The sequence below is a fragment of the Hylobates moloch genome, unplaced genomic scaffold (assembly GCF_009828535.3).
Source record: "Hylobates moloch isolate HMO894 unplaced genomic scaffold, HMol_V3 SCAFFOLD_12, whole genome shotgun sequence".
Taxonomy (NCBI): Eukaryota; Metazoa; Chordata; class Mammalia; order Primates; family Hylobatidae; genus Hylobates; species Hylobates moloch.
In genome coordinates this window covers 34,707,339-34,722,984 of record NW_026652287.1, presented here as the reverse complement: position 1 = coordinate 34,722,984, position 15,646 = coordinate 34,707,339, and positions in this window count along the sequence as shown.

Genomic DNA, 15,646 nt, shown 5'->3' with positions numbered 1-15,646 from the left:
TTTCTTTCTCTCTGTCTGTGGCTCTGCACCTGTGTCTCTGTTCATCTTTCTCTGTCTCCGCTTTCCTCCTGTCTTCTCTCAAGTCGCTCTGTCTTTGTTTTCCATGCGCTTCCAGCACTCCTCCCTTCGCTCTCTTCATTCTGTCTCAACTCAAATGTTACTTCTTCAGAGCCCTTCCCTGAGCCCTCCCCCAGTCTGATTCTGGGTCTTCACTCCCCTATTTGTTTTTTCATCTTATAGCATCCTACGTGCTCCTTTAGAGCATTTGGTACAATGTATACACGTATTATTGTGTGTTTCTTTTTCTTTTTCGTTTGTTTGTTTGTTTGTTTCTTTGAGATGGAGTCTCACTGTGTCACCCAGGCTGGAGTGCAATGGTGCGATCTCTGCCCACTGCAACCTCCACCCCCCGGGTTCAAGCGATTCTCCTGCCTCAGCCTCCTGGGTAACTGGGATTATAGGTGCCCGCCACCAAGTCTGTATAATTTTTGTATTTTTGGTATAGACAGGGTTTCACCATGTTGGCCAGGCTGGTCTCAAACTCCTGACTTCAGGTGATCCGCCCGCCTCCGCCTCCCAAAGTACTGGGATTACAGGCGAGAGCCACCGCGCCCGGCTTGTTGTTTATTTTTCTAGCAGCTGTTTCTTTCATTAGCGTGGGAGCCCCTTGGGGACAGGGCTGGTGTCTGTTATGTTCACTGATAAAAACTATTCACTGCAGATGTGTTGAGTGGATGGATAAAGGGAGATACAAAGATAGAGACAGACAGGAGAGGGAGAGATGAAGGCTGACAGAGAGAAAAAATAACAACAGACAATAATAGTAGCTTACTATTAATTAACCTTTAGAATATATTAAATTAATTGTAAGGAGGTCAAGAACTTACCATATGTCTGGCCCTCTTTTAAGTATTTTAAATGCAATAACACATGTATTCCTCAAAAAATATAAGAAGTAGATGCCGCTATGAACTTTGTTTGACAGATGAAGAAACTGAGGCACAGAGCGGGTAAGTAGTTTACCAAGGTCACAGAAAGACTCAGGCCAAAAGAGAAGAACAGACAGAGGTGGGTAGATGGAGAGTAGGAGAGAGCTGGGAACACACTGAGAGATGTGGCCAAAAAGATAGGAACACACGGAAAGAGAGACATGTCTCAGGAACTAGGAATAATCATCATTTTAAAAATAATAAAATATTGGGTCGGGCGCGGTGGCTCATGCCTGCAATCCCAGCACTTTGGGAGGCTGAGGCGGGTGGGTCACCTGAGGTCAGGAGTTTGAGACCAGCCTGGCCAACATGGCAAAACCCCGTCTCTACTAAAAATACAAAAATTACCTGGGTGTGGTGGCAGGCCACTGTAATCCCAGCTACTTGGGAGGCTGAGGCAGGAGAATTACTTGAACCCGGGAGGCAGAGCTTGCAGTGAGCCGAGATCACGCCATTGCACTCCAGCCTAGGCAACAAGAGTGAAACTCTGTCTCAGAAAACAAACAAATAATAATAATAATGATAAAATATCTAACATTTATATATCACCTCTCTTCTAGTTGTCATGGTAAGGGTTTTATACAAGTTAACTAGTTTTAATTTTCTTAACTCCCTGAGGTACTCGTCATTGTTTCCAATGTGATGAAAGAGGAAATGAAGGCACAGAGAGGTCAAGCTACTTATTGAAGGTCACACAGCAAAGCAGCCATGCACCTGGGCTGCCTGACCCCAGAGCCCATATCTTGAGCTGTTATACCACCTCTCTCTACAAGTCAGGAAACAGAAGCTGAAGCCAAAGGACAGGTGGGCCTTCCTGAAGATACACAGGTCATGGGGGCCCACCCTGGCCCACTATCCGTCACCTGAGTCATCTGAGTTCACCCCCACCTGCGGATGAGATGCAGGCCTCAGCCAGAGAAGCCAGGGAGGATTGCTGGGGAGGGGAGGGAATGTGGCCACAGACGGGGCCACCCGCCCACCCAGAGAGCCCACTCTTACTGTATAACTGGAACAACAAGCCCCTTCTACCTCCTATCCCCCTGGGGGCTGGCTGAGCCAGAAGAGGCATGGATCTCTGGATGCAGTGGTGTTGCTGCACTAAGGCCCCAAGGCAGCCCCAGCCGTCTCTGCTGCGGTGCCCAGTACAGCCCTTAGGGAACTGACCCCTGAGTTTTCCTCGGTAATCTCAGGGAACTCCCGTAGGCTGGATTTGAACAAAGCTCAAGGGTGGAAGAAGGCATCACTCTTGCTTTTTTTTTTTTTTTTTTTTTTTTTTGTGATGGAACCTCGCTCTGTTGCCCAGGCTGGAGTGCAGTGGTGGGATCTTGGTTCACTGCAACCTACTCCTCCCAGGTTCAGGCAATTCCCCTGCCTCAGCCTCCCAAATAATGGGGATTACAGGCACACGCCACCACACCGGCCCATCCTTGCCTTTTATTCAGTAACGTAAGGCTACCTTGGGGCAGATTATATTACACAAGAAAAGTCTTTTCCTTCCTTAGTATGGACAATGGGGTATTCAGTAGGAAGAAAACTCAGAAGTCCTGGTGTGAGTGGCTCCTTTTCCTGCTCCTGTCTCAGAAGAGAGAGGCTGGGACTGAGTGGTGCGATCCTGGGATCTCCTCCAGAAGTGGGGAGGATGGAGAGAGGGACTTCGGGAGAAGGAGAGATGGAGCTCACTCCAGCATGAGGGAGGTGCGGGGAGGCAGAGGGAACGCGGCCCGTTTGCTGGCAAGATGGGAGGATGGCTGTGGGCTGGGGGGACCACTCTGGGGAGGCTCTCCTAGACCCTCTGCAGCAGCAAGTAGAAGAACCCCAGTAAATAATAAAGGAGAGCTGGGCACAGTGGCTCATGCCTGTAATCCCGGCACTTTGGGAGGTTGAGGCAGACGGATCACTTGAGCTCAGGAGTTCGAGGCCAGCTAGGCAACATAGCAAGACCCCGTCACTACTAAAAATAAAAAAAATTAGCCAGGCATAGTGGTGCACGCCTGTCGTCCCGGCTACTCGGGAGGCCAAGGCAGGAGGAGGATCGCTTGGGTCCAGGAGTTCAAGGCTGCAGTGAGCCAAGATCACAGCACTGCACTCCAGCCTGTGACAGCAAAAACAAACAAGGCCGGGCATGGTGGCTCACGCCTGTAATCCTAGCACTTTGGGAGGCCGAAGCGGGTGGATTACCTGAGGTCAGGAGTTCGAGACCAGCCTGGCCAACATGTCGAAATCTTGTCTCTATTAAAAATACAAAAAATTAGCCGGGCTTGGTGGCACCTGCCTGTAATCTCAGCTACTTGGGAGGCTGAGGCACGAGAATCACTTGAACCCGGGAGGTGGAGATTGCAGTGAGCCGAGATCGCGCCACTGCACTCCAGCCTGGCGACAGAGTGAGACTGTCTCACACACACACTCACACACACACAAAAAAAATCACCCCAAAACCCCACAAATACCAAAGGAGCAGAAGTTATGATGGTGGCCTCATTAACCAAGAGCCTGGGCATCCCCCATTTTTCTAGCACCAACCAAGCTGAGTCATCAGACATCACTCTACAGAGGATGGAGGATGGGTGGGACCCCAAAGTGGCTGTGACATTTCTTGCCAGGCAGATGGGGACAGGGGCAGTGGGCCTGGAGCAGACTGAAATCAATTAAGATCTAATTGTGCAGGCCATAGTGGGCAGGTGTGATCAAGGGACTGGCTTTTAAATTTTATTTAGTTTAGTTTTTTTTTTTTTCCTTTTCTTTTTTGATGGAGTCTTGCTCTGTCGCCCAGGCTGGAGTGCGGTGGTGTGATCTCAGCTCACTGCTACCTCCACCTTCTGGGTTCAAGCGATTCTCCTGCCTCAGCCTCCCGAGTAGCTGGGAATACAGGCACACGCAACCATGCCCGGCTAATTTTTTTTGTACTTTTAGTAGAGATGGGGTTTCGCCCTCTTACCCAGGCTGATCTCGAACTCCTGACCTCAAGTGATCTGCCCACCTTGGCCTCCCAAAGTGCTGGGATTACAGGTGTGAGCCCCCGCGCCCGGCCTTGTTTAGTTTTAATTAATTTAAATGTAAACACCGACACTTGATTCAGTTATTGGGAGAGTTTTAATTAAGTACGTTTGGAACAACCTGGGTGCGTGAATCATCTTTTTCAACTCTAAACTTTCTGGGCTCTGAATGCAGATCAAATATTTCTGAAAAAAACTTGGCATCCAAATTGCGATGTGCTGTGAGTGTAAATATATACACTGGATTTCGAAGAACTGGTGTGGAATAAAGAATGTAAATTCTCTTACTGGTTTTTTTACATTGGTTACATGTGGAAATGACAAGTTTGGATATATCAAGTTTAATATGTTACTAAGATTAATTTTACCTGTTTCTTTTTCCTTTTTAAATTTTTTTATTTATTATATATTTTTTATTTTTGTAGAAACAGGGTCTCACTAGTTGCTTAGGTTGGTCTTGAACTCCTGGGCTCAAGTGATGTGCCTGCCTCAGCCTCCCAAAGTGTTGGGATTACAGGCGTCAGGCACTGCACCTGGGCCAGGTTTCTTCTTAAACGTTCCCTCCTGACTACCTGTCTAGAATGGCTCTACCTCTTTACCCTGATTTTATTGTTATCAAGTATATAAGTCTGTATTCGTTTCATTTCCCATTGCTGTTGTAGTAATTATCACACACTTAGTGGCTTAAAACAAAAGAGATGCATTCTCTTACAGTTCCAGAGGTCATAAGTCCAAAGTGTCTAAAGTGGGCTAAAGTCAAAGTATCAGTAGAACTGATTCCTTCTGGAGGCTTCAGAGGAGGCTGTTTCCCCCTTGTTTCCAGCTTTAAGATGTCACCTGCATACCTTGGCTGGTGGCCACATCCTCCATCTTCAAAGCCAACAGTCGCCTGCATCATCCTGACCTCCGCTTCATGTACTCACCCTCCTTCTCTGACTGACTGTTCTGTCTCCCTCTTATGGGTGATCAAGGTGATCTTTGTGGTCACCTGGAGCCCCCTCAGGTAATCCAGGATCATCTTCCCATCTCCAGATCCTCCACTTAATCACATCTGCAAAGTCTGTTCTGCCACATGAGGTCACATATGCACAGGTTCTGGGGATTGGGACATGGACATCTTTGGAGGGGGGGCATTATTCTGTGTACTCAAAAATCGCCGCATATTCAGTGATTTGCTCGTTTATTGTGCCTGCCTCTGCTGGACCATAAGCTCCATGAGGAACAAAACATGACCCTGTCAGGGTCACCATTGTATCCCCAATGCCAAGGACGACGCCTGGCACATAGTAGTTGATCAGTAAACATTCACTGAGGACTGGCTGGGCACGGTGGCTCACGCCTGTAATCCCAGCACTTTGGGAGGCCAAAGTGGGCAGATCACGAGGTCAGGAGATCGAGACCAGCCTGGCTGACACAGTGAAACCCCGTCTCTATTAAAAATACAAAAAATTAGCCAGGCGTGGTGGCAGGCGCCTGTAGTCCCAGCTACTCTGGGAGGCAAAGCTTGCAGTGAGCCGAGATCGCGCCACTGCATTCCAGCCCGGGCGACAGAGCGAGACTCTGTCTCAAAAAACAAAACAAAACCATTCACTGAGGACAAATGTTCCAAGGACAGAAAAATTCATGCTCTTAGGAACAAGTGATTTACAGTAACAGAAACCGTTTTGAAATTGGCATTGCGTTTTACACTGATTAAGAGACAGACTCTGGAATGAACACTGTCATAGTTCAAATCTCTGCTCTGCCATTCACTAGCTGGGCAACCTTAGGCAAATTGTACTGTCTCTGTGCCTCGATTCCTCATCCGTGAAATGGGGATCGTTACAGTACTTGTCTCATAGAATGTTAGAAGGATTAAATGAATTAGTACATACAAGGCAGTTAGAACTCTGCCAGGCGCAAAGGAAGTGCTTCATAAGCGTTAGCTTTCATTGTCATTATTAATATTATTCTGCAAATATCTGAAATGATATTTAACAAAACATGATGCAAACCCAAGCATAGGGGATTCGTTTGTAGTTCCAAATAGATTAAAAATCTCAGCAACACTTTGGAAGATTCTTATTGTCTCCACCTTGAGCTCACCATGAACTCAAGGAGCGAGAGAATACAGTCCGTAGAAGTTGTGAATCCTGAAAATCTGAGACAGGTCTCAGATTTTTTAGAAAGTTTATTTTGCCAAGGTTGAGGATGTGCGCCCATGACACAGCCTCAGGAGGTCCTGACGACGTGTGCCCAAGGTCAGCAGAGCACAGTTTGGTTTCGTACATTTTAGGAAGACATGAGACATCAATCAACATATGTAAAATGAACATTGGTTTGGTCTGGAAAGGTGGGACAACTCGAGCAGGGAGGGGGCTTCCAGGTCAAAGGTAGATAAGAGACAAACAGTGGCATTCTTTTGAGTTTCTGATTAGCCTCTCCAAAGCAGGCAATCAGATACGCATTTATTTATTATTTTTATTATTATTTGAGACGGAGACTTGCTCTGTCACCCAGGCTGGAGGGCAGTGGCGTGATCTTGGCTCACTGCAACCTCCACCTCCCGGGTTCATGCCAATTCTCTTGCCTCAGCCTCCCGAGTAGCTGGGACTACAGGTGCCCACCACTTAACCTGGCTAATTTTTTTGTATTTTTAATAGAGACAGGGTTTCACCATGTTAGCCAGGATGGTCTCAATCTCCTGACCTCGTGATCTGCCCACCTCAGCCTCCCAAAGTGCTGGGATTACAGGCGTGAGCCACCGTGCCCCGGCCAGATACGCATTTATCTCAGTGCGTAGAGGGTGGGTTTGAATAGAATGGGGGCCTGGTGGGCTCTAAGCAGTGCCCTGCTGGACTTTTCCCTTTAGCTTAGTAATTTTGGGGGCCCCAAGATTTATTTTTCTTTCATAAACTCATTTCAAAACTGAGTCTGGATTTCATTCTCCTAGCTTGACAAATTCAGCTGCCAAATTGCTGATTAAAAGCAGATTTCCTTCTTAAAGAGGAAAGCCGTGGTTTCTTTCTGAAAGGAGAGGAGAGAGCCTTATCATTTCTGTTTCATAAAAGGAAACTTTCATGAACTGCTTCCTGACTTCTCTGGTTATGGAGTGAAATTCATTGCAATTTCTTAGGATCTCTACCCGGCCACCCATAGAGGGCTCTCGAACAACGTGCAGGCTGCAGACACACCTGGCCTGTCTCGTAGAGTCTGGACTTTTTTGTTTGCTTGTTTGTTTGTTTGAATGGATCACGAGCATTAAAAGGTCAAGAGATTGCAAGTTTCTCTTGAAAAGGCCACGGTATCTGTCAATACCACACTTGCATTCCCACGTGGCCATAATCCAGCATCAGCAGGTGCCGAGTGGACACCCTGGGGGCACCCTGCGGTTTTCCTTAGCCCACACACAGTCAGCTTCCCTCATTTATACTTCCTGCCTGGCCCCAGGAGGTGGCTGAGTTTGTGACCTCGGTGGAGAAAAAAGCATGGACACACAGAGACATGGATATAAAGAGATCAGAGGGAAAGAAAGTCACAAATAAGGAAACAACACAACAAAAGGAGTCATCCACCTTCCTGACCACCAACATCATCGTCATCATAGCTACTCTTGTAACGTCCTTTATCTTGTGCCAGGCATTATTCTGAGCACTTTATAAATGTGAACTCATTTAATCTCCTCAACATCCTATGAGGTAGGAACTATTATCACCCCCACTTTATAGATTTAAACAAACAGTCACAGAGAAGCTCCCGGGTTGTTTGCAGAAAACAGCGGGCAGGTGAGAGCGCCGGGGTCTGCGCTTCCCAAGCTCGGAGCAAGTGCGCCTACCACTGTGCAATACTGCCACCTAGTGGAGCCGGAGAGACATACTGGGAGAGGACTAAAGGTTGTGGGCCCAGGGTTCTCTTGAGCCAGTCACCCTGAGCCGCAGCATCCGGCTCTGGCTCCAGAAACGGGAGCAGAGGTGGCAGGAAGCAGGACTGGCCGCCACCAGAGCTTTCCATCTGGGGACACCAAGTCCTGGTCCTGACTTTGGGTGTCTCAGATCTAAAGGGAGGGGTGCAAGCGTGACATCAGGCAAGGGCTGAGTGTGTCTGGCCTCAGGGTCGGCCTTCCTCAGCTGAGGATAGCGACGTCGCATGGGTTTATGTGAAGTTTCAATGGGGACGTCCACACAACACGTTGGACACACAAGAGCCCAGCAAATGGTATCTCCAATTATTGCTATGAATACAATGAAGTCACGTGGTGACCTTGGTTGTCCTTCGCCATCTCCTGCTCGTCTGTGCACCCATATACTCAAATAACAACCATGCAGATAATAATAATTAACTTCTCACATATATTGAGTGGCTATAGTCATTTTTTTTAAAATAGAGACAGGGTCTCACTACATTGCCCAGGCTGGTCTTGAACTCCAGGCCTCAAACAGTCCTCCCAGCTCGGCCTCCCAAGTGCTGGGATTACAGGTGAGTCACCGCACCCAGCAGATTCTTTAACTTGAGTCATTGTACTTAATCTCATAGGATAAAATCGTAAGCCTGTCTTAAAAAAAAAAAAAAAAAAAGGTGCAGGGCCGGGCGCGGTGGCTCACGCCTGTAATCCCAGCACTTTGGGAGGCCGAGGTGGGCGGATCACCTGAGGTTGGGGGATCACCTGAGGTTGGGAGTTTGAGACCAGCCTGACCAACATGGAGAAACCCTGTCTCTACTAAAAATACAAAATTATCCGGGCATGGTGCTGCATGCCTGTAATCCCAGCTACTCGGGAGGCTGAGGCAGGAGAATCGCTTGAACCCGGGAGGCAGAGGTTGCGGCGAGCTAAGATGGTGCCATTGTACTCCAGCCTGGGCAACAAGAGTGAAACGCCATTTCAAAAAAAAAAAAAGGTGCAGATCCCAGCGCTCTCACCTGCCACTCTGTTGTCTGCAAACAATCAATTTCTGAATTGATTTCTTTCTCCATTTGAAAAGGAAATCAGCTTTTCTCAGGAAAATTCTCACTGGCTAGATTTGTTAGATTGGGGAAAGGTGAGAAGAAAGCAAATCTTTCTTTGGTTCCACGCTTACTCAAGGGGGAGAACACTGCCACTAATTGGTAACACAAGCTAAGTGTGTGCTCTGTAAAACAGTTTTAAGGGATTTGCAGGAATTAACTTGTTTATATTCCCAGTCACCCTACGAAGTTGCTACTGTTTCTATCGCCACTATAAATAGGGAGAAACTGAGGCAAAGGGAGATTAAAGTCATTTTCTAAGTCAAGGTGCCGTGGTTCACACCTTTAATCCCACCTTTAATCCTGGGAGGCGAGGAGAGAGGATTGCTTTAGTCCAGGAGTTCGAGGCCAGCCTGGGCAATATAGCGAGACCCCTTCTCTATTAAAAAATTTTTTTAAGTCATTTTCCAAGGTCACACAGTAAGGAGCAGCCAGGTTTGGACCCAGGGACTCTGGCACAAGTGTGTGTGCGTGTGTGTGTGTGTGTGTGTATAACATCATTTCTATTTAGTTTTTTGAATAGAAAATATTTTCGGCCAGGCACGGTGGCTCATGCCTGTAATCCCAAAACTTCGGGAGGCCAAGGTGGGTGGATCACTTGAGGCCAGGATTTCAAAACCAGCCTGGCCAACATGGCGAAACCCTGTCTCTACTAAAAATGCAAAAGTTAGCTAGACATGGTGATGCGTGCCTGTAATCCCACCTACTTGGGAGGCTGAGGCAGGAGAATCGCTTGAACCTGTGAGGCGGAGGTTGCAGTGAGCTGAGATCGCACCACTGGACTCCAGCCTGGGCGACAAAGTGAGACTCCATCTCAGAAAAAAAAAAAAGAAAATATTTTTACATGGCAATAAAACAAAATATGTTTATAAAAAATACACAATGGTAAACCTCCACCTAACTTTGTTCCCCACCCTGTCCTGTCTCCATCCCTCTGCAAAACACAAGAACTAGAATATGTTTTTTTGGGTCATCTTCCAGGGTTTTGTGGCACATGAACAAATGCATACAAAGATGTGTTTTTATTATTTTTTTCTCTTGGTTTAGCCACCAGGCTGGGTTCCACACCAAGAGAGGGTCTCCCGGAGCTTAGACCACTTGGTGAATTCTCTTTCCTGTTATGAGCATTGAAGACCTGTAATGCCTAGTTAGTGTCAAGGTTTGTGAAACACTGTTTGGATAATTACACAAGTTATAAAACAATAGCTGGTGTGAAAATTACAGATGATTCATAATTACACATATGGCTGTCAAGCTTTCTGCTAGAGAGTCTTTCAGCCTGGGAGAACTCAGTGGGAGAAACCTTTTTTTTTTTCCTAAAGGGATCTCATTGCTCATTCTGCAATGGTTAGAGCTGGCCAGAAAATAGACACTGGCAATAAAGCAAATAAAATCGAAGGGAAAATGCAGTCAGAGAGATCTAGGGGGATGACAACATTTTTTACTGAACACTTCCGATATGGCAGACACATTTTTATTATGACATTTTATTTTGAAATAGTTCAAAACTCACAAAAAGTTGCAAAATAGTGCAGAGAATGCCCATGTACCCGTCATCCAGATTCTCCCAATGGTAACACTTTTTATAAGGATAGCACACTGTCAAAACTAGGAAAACGACGTTGATACCATGCTGTTAACTCACATGGAGACCTTATTTGGATTTCATCTTTTTTTACATCTCTCTCTCTCTCTCTCTGTCTCTCTCTCCACCCCATCCCCACTGTCTGTTTGTCTCTGTTTCTCTCTGTCTCTCTTTTCATGTATATAGTTCTTATAGCTCTATGGATAAAGGTAACCATCACCACAGTTGGGATACAGAACTATTTCATCACCATAAAGAAATTTTCAGGCTGGGCGTGGTGGCTCATGCCTGTAATCCCAGCACTTTGGGAGGCTGAGGTGGGTGGCTCACTTGAGGTCAGGGGTTCAAGACCAGCCTGGCCAGCATGGTGAAATCCCATCTCTACTAAAAATACAAAAAATAGCCAGGTGTGGTGGCACGCACCTGTAATCTCAGCTACCTGGGAGGCTGAAGCACGAGAATTATATGAGGTACCTAAAATAATCAAGTTCATAGAGACAGAAAGTAGAATGGTGGTTGCCAGGGGCTGCTGGGAGAAGGAAACGGGGAGTTGCTGTGTGAATACAGATTTTCAGTTTTGCAAGATGAAAAGGTCTTGGAGATTGGTTGCATAACAATGTGAATACACTTGACAATACTGAAGTACGCACTTAAAAATGAATAAGGCCAGGTGTGGTAGCTCACGCCTGTAATCCCAGCACTTTGGGAGGCCGAGGTGGGCAGATCATCTGAGGTCAGGAGTTCGAGACCAGCCTGGCCAACATGGCAAAAGCCTGTCTCTACTAAAAATACAAAAATTAGCCAGGCTTGGTGGTGCATGCCTGTAATCCCAGCTACTGGGGAGGCTGAGGCAGGAGAATCACTTGAATCTGGGAGGTGGATTTTGCAGTGAGCCGAGATCATGCCACTGTACTTCAGCCTGGGCAACGGAGCAAGACCCCATCTCAAAAATAAATAAATAAATAAATAAAATAAAATATGGGAAATATTTTTAAATTACAATTTTAAAGATATTTTAAGTTCTGTGGACTATATGGTTTCTGTTATCAACCAGTCAACTCTGCTTCAGTGAACAACTCATACTCAATACCTAAATGAATGAGCATGGCTGTGTTCCAATAAAACTTTATCTACAAAAGCAAAACAAAACAAAACAAAGGACCACCTTTGAGTTGGTTACAAACTTTGTGAAACATCATTTAGTCAGTTGCGTAAGTTATACAACAGTGACTAAGTGTGAAAACTAGTGATGACTCCCTTAATTGTTATCAGTGGAGATAAATGATGCAGCCCTGGCTTATTTCTTAAGGTGCACTGTTTTAAAAAGCTACAAAAACTCAGGACAAGCTCCTAATTGTGAAGATGAACAATTTCACTCATCTTGGTCTACTGCCTTGCAGGGGTGTTTTGGTAGAATGGTTTCTCCACAGTTTTTCTTGAAACCCAAATCCTAATCCAAAGCTTTGACGAGTAATCCATTATCCTTGAAACAACTCTGTGAGGTTGTACTATTATTCTTGCATTTTGGCTTGGAAGACTGTGTGCTTAGCTCCTCTGCTATTCTGTCTCTGTCCAGCGCGCGCGCGCACACACACACACACACACACACACACACACACAAATGTCAACATTGGTTTCCTCTGGTTGGTGAGATCATGGGGTGTTTTTTCATTTTTGTTTTTTGAGACGGAGTCTTACTCTTTCGCTCAGGCTGGAGTGCAGTGACGTGATCTCAGCTCACTGCAACCTTCACCTCCGGGGTTCAAGCGATTGTTCTGCCTCAGCCTCCCCAGTAGCTGGAATTACAGTCTCCCGCCACCATACCTGGCTAATTTTTGCATTTTTGGTAGAGACAGGGTTTCACCATGTTGGCCAGGCTGGTCTCGAACTCCTGGCCTCAAGTGATCCGCCCACCTTGGCCTCCCAAAGTGCTGGGATTACAGGCATGAGCCACTGCACCCACCCCAGGCTGGGGTTTTTATTGTCAGAAATGCTTTCATGGAATTTAAACCCACCTTTTACATGTAGAGGGAAGCGGGAGGGGCGGTCAGCTACCCCGTAAAGGGGAGGCCCCTGTCCAGGCTAGAATTCAGTTTCTGACCATGGTGCTGAGTGTGGGGCTTCCATGACACAAGCTCACAGACACACACACAAACACACACTCACATACACTCTCATGCTCACTCACGCACGTCTCACGCTCACACACAAAATCACAGACCTAAATAAAACACACACCTATAAGCACACACTCATACTCTCACAGCGCACTAAGACATGACCTCACACTCATCTCCACATACACACATTCACACTAACTCGCCATGAAGACCCACAGCTTTCGGGGCCAAGATCAGAATCAACCTGCCTCTTTCTTCTGTACTATTTCAGAGGTTCCTGGATGACCCCTGGGCTGAACTTTCTATTTTATTTTGGTCCCAAGGAAATATAACACTGTAAGATCCAACTGCTGCTTTAATCCAGGCTTAGTTGCAATGAAAGAAAACCTCAGGCCACATGCTAGGATGGGACTAATGAGGAAGTTTAGGAGGGAAAAGGTTGACTAAGCGCCTTGGGAATATGGAGCGTGGGCGTCCTCCTTTGTTGAAAAAGATAAGGTAGATGGTTGAAAAGTACATTCAAACCAGTTGTTAAGATTCAAAGAGAAACAACGGCAACAATAAAACAATTTCACCAAACGGGATGAAGATCTTGGTTAAGCTGGATGTATTTATATTCAACGTCTTGCCATCACAAAATTAATTCCTGGATCGTTTATTTGTTTGAAGCTCCCTGGTGAGCGTAGGTTTATTATTATCATCTATGAAATGTGAATGATCAATAATGATGGGGCCTGGCACGGCTCACCTCTGTAATCCTAGCACTTTGGGAGGCCGAGGTGGGTAGGTCACTTGAGGCCAGGAGTTCAAGACCAGCCTGGCCAACATGGCAAAACCCCATCTCTACTAAAAATACAAAAATGAGCCAGGCGTGGTGGTGGGCGCCTGTAATCCTAGTCAGGGAGGCTGAGGCAGAATTGCTTGAACCTGAGAGGTGGAGGTTGCAGTAAGCTGAGATCACATCACTGCACTCCAGCCTGGGCGACAGAGCAAGACTCTGTCTCAAAAAATACTATTACTACTACTAATGATGGTGATTATGAAAACTTTGTCAGCATGCTCACTTTAGATAAGGACTTAACTGCTTGTGCCTCAGTTTACTCATCTGTACAATGAGCTTTTTCATGGTATCTTATTCTACAGTTTTTAAAGTGATGGTTTTACAATATTTTATATTTTCTGAAAGTTAACTATGTTTTTAAGCTAGTTTTTAGCTACTTAAAAGTGAAAAGAGCCTCAAAATCCTGAACAATCAGAGAAATGCGAGTTCAATACAGCAGAATATTACTTTACATCTGTTAGATTACAGTGGAAAACTGGGCAATATTATGTAGTAGCAGAGACGTGAAAATTCACATGTAGAAACCTAACCCCCAAGGTGATGGTGTTAAAGATGGGACCTTTGGGAGATGACTGGTTATGAGGGTGGGGCCCCCATGATGGGATTAGTGCCCTTAGAAAATAGGTCCCAGAGGCCGGGTGTGGTGGCTCATGCCTGTTATCCCAGCACTTTGGTAGGCTGAGGCAGGCGGACCGCCTGAAGTCCAGGAGTTCAAGACCAGCCTGGCCAACATGGTGAAACCCTGTCTTTACCAAAAATACAAAAATTAGCTGTGCGTGGTGGTGTGCGCCTGTAATCCCAGCCACTCAGGAGGCTGAGACAGGAGAATTACTTGAACCTAGGAGGTGGAGGTTGCAGTAAAGCCGAGATTACGCCACTGCACTCCAACCTGGGCGACAGAGGGAGACTCCATCTCAAAAAAAAAAAAAAAAAAAAAAGACCCCAGACAGCTCTCTCCTCCTGTCTACCATGTGAGAACACAGGAACACAGTGAGAAGGTGTCATCTGTGAACCAGAAAGTGGCCCTCACCAGACACTGAACTTTCCAAATTCCAGAACCATGAAAAACAAATTTCTATTGTTTACAAGCCACCCAGATTGTGGTATTTTGCCATGGCTACCTGGGCCGACTCAGACAGCTGGAGAAGTGAGATGCTAACAGGGCCCAGACCACGTCAGCCCCTGAAAACTGCGGTGTTCGGTTTGGGCTTTATTTTAAAAGCAGTGGAAAGCCATCAAGAGCTTTGAAGCAGAAAAGGGACTTCCTTCAACCCTTCCCCTAATCCACATGAGATTGAAATCCAAGCCTCCCACCCCTGGCCACCTAGAGCCCTTCAAAATCCTGCTGTCACCGAAGGAACACCCTTTCTGATTTCCAGACGAAATGCACCTCCAGCAAGTCCCAAATGCAGGTGGACGGAGGTGGCAGGGGGTGGTGTTTGCCAAAAACGGTCGACTTTGAAGTAGGGACTTTATTCTTGACCTCTCAGCATTCTGGTTCTCGAAAGACAGTCCATAGGTAGAGTCCTCCCTTTCAGCCCTAGTGCCGCTTCTTCTCTCCTCTCCCGCATCCCTCTTTTCCTCCTCCACCCTGCCCTCTGTGAAAGCCCCCAAGAAATTTGCAGCTCTTCTCATTATTAAGCGGAGTGATCCAGCCTTTTCCAACCCCATCCCCACTGCAAGCCCTACTGAGCCAAACACCCCCTGCTGTTGACAGTCACAGCAAAAGGCGCCTCCTTCCCCAAGAGCAGTACTCACCCTCCCCTGTTTGCTGTGTAGGGAACAGCTGAGGGACAGAGTAAGGCAGGAGGAAATAGAGACCAGTGCAGGAGCAAGGGGAGAGGTCTTGCAACTGTCCAGCGTGTCTGCGTTTGCTGTTCCCTCTGTGCCCTTCCCTCTATTACCTGCCTAACCTTCTCCCTTGATGTCTGCAGTCTGTGATCTGATTGACCTCCCCACCTGGCCTCTCCTGACCAGCGGATGTAAAACAAAACCCCTTCCAGGCACTCTCTGTCCACGTTTCCTGCTTTGTTTGCCTTCATGGCATTTAACACCACTGTTGAGAGATAACATATTTATAGGTGTTTATTGTCTTTTTCCTCCACTACAAAAAAAAAAAAAACCCTATATGAAAAAAG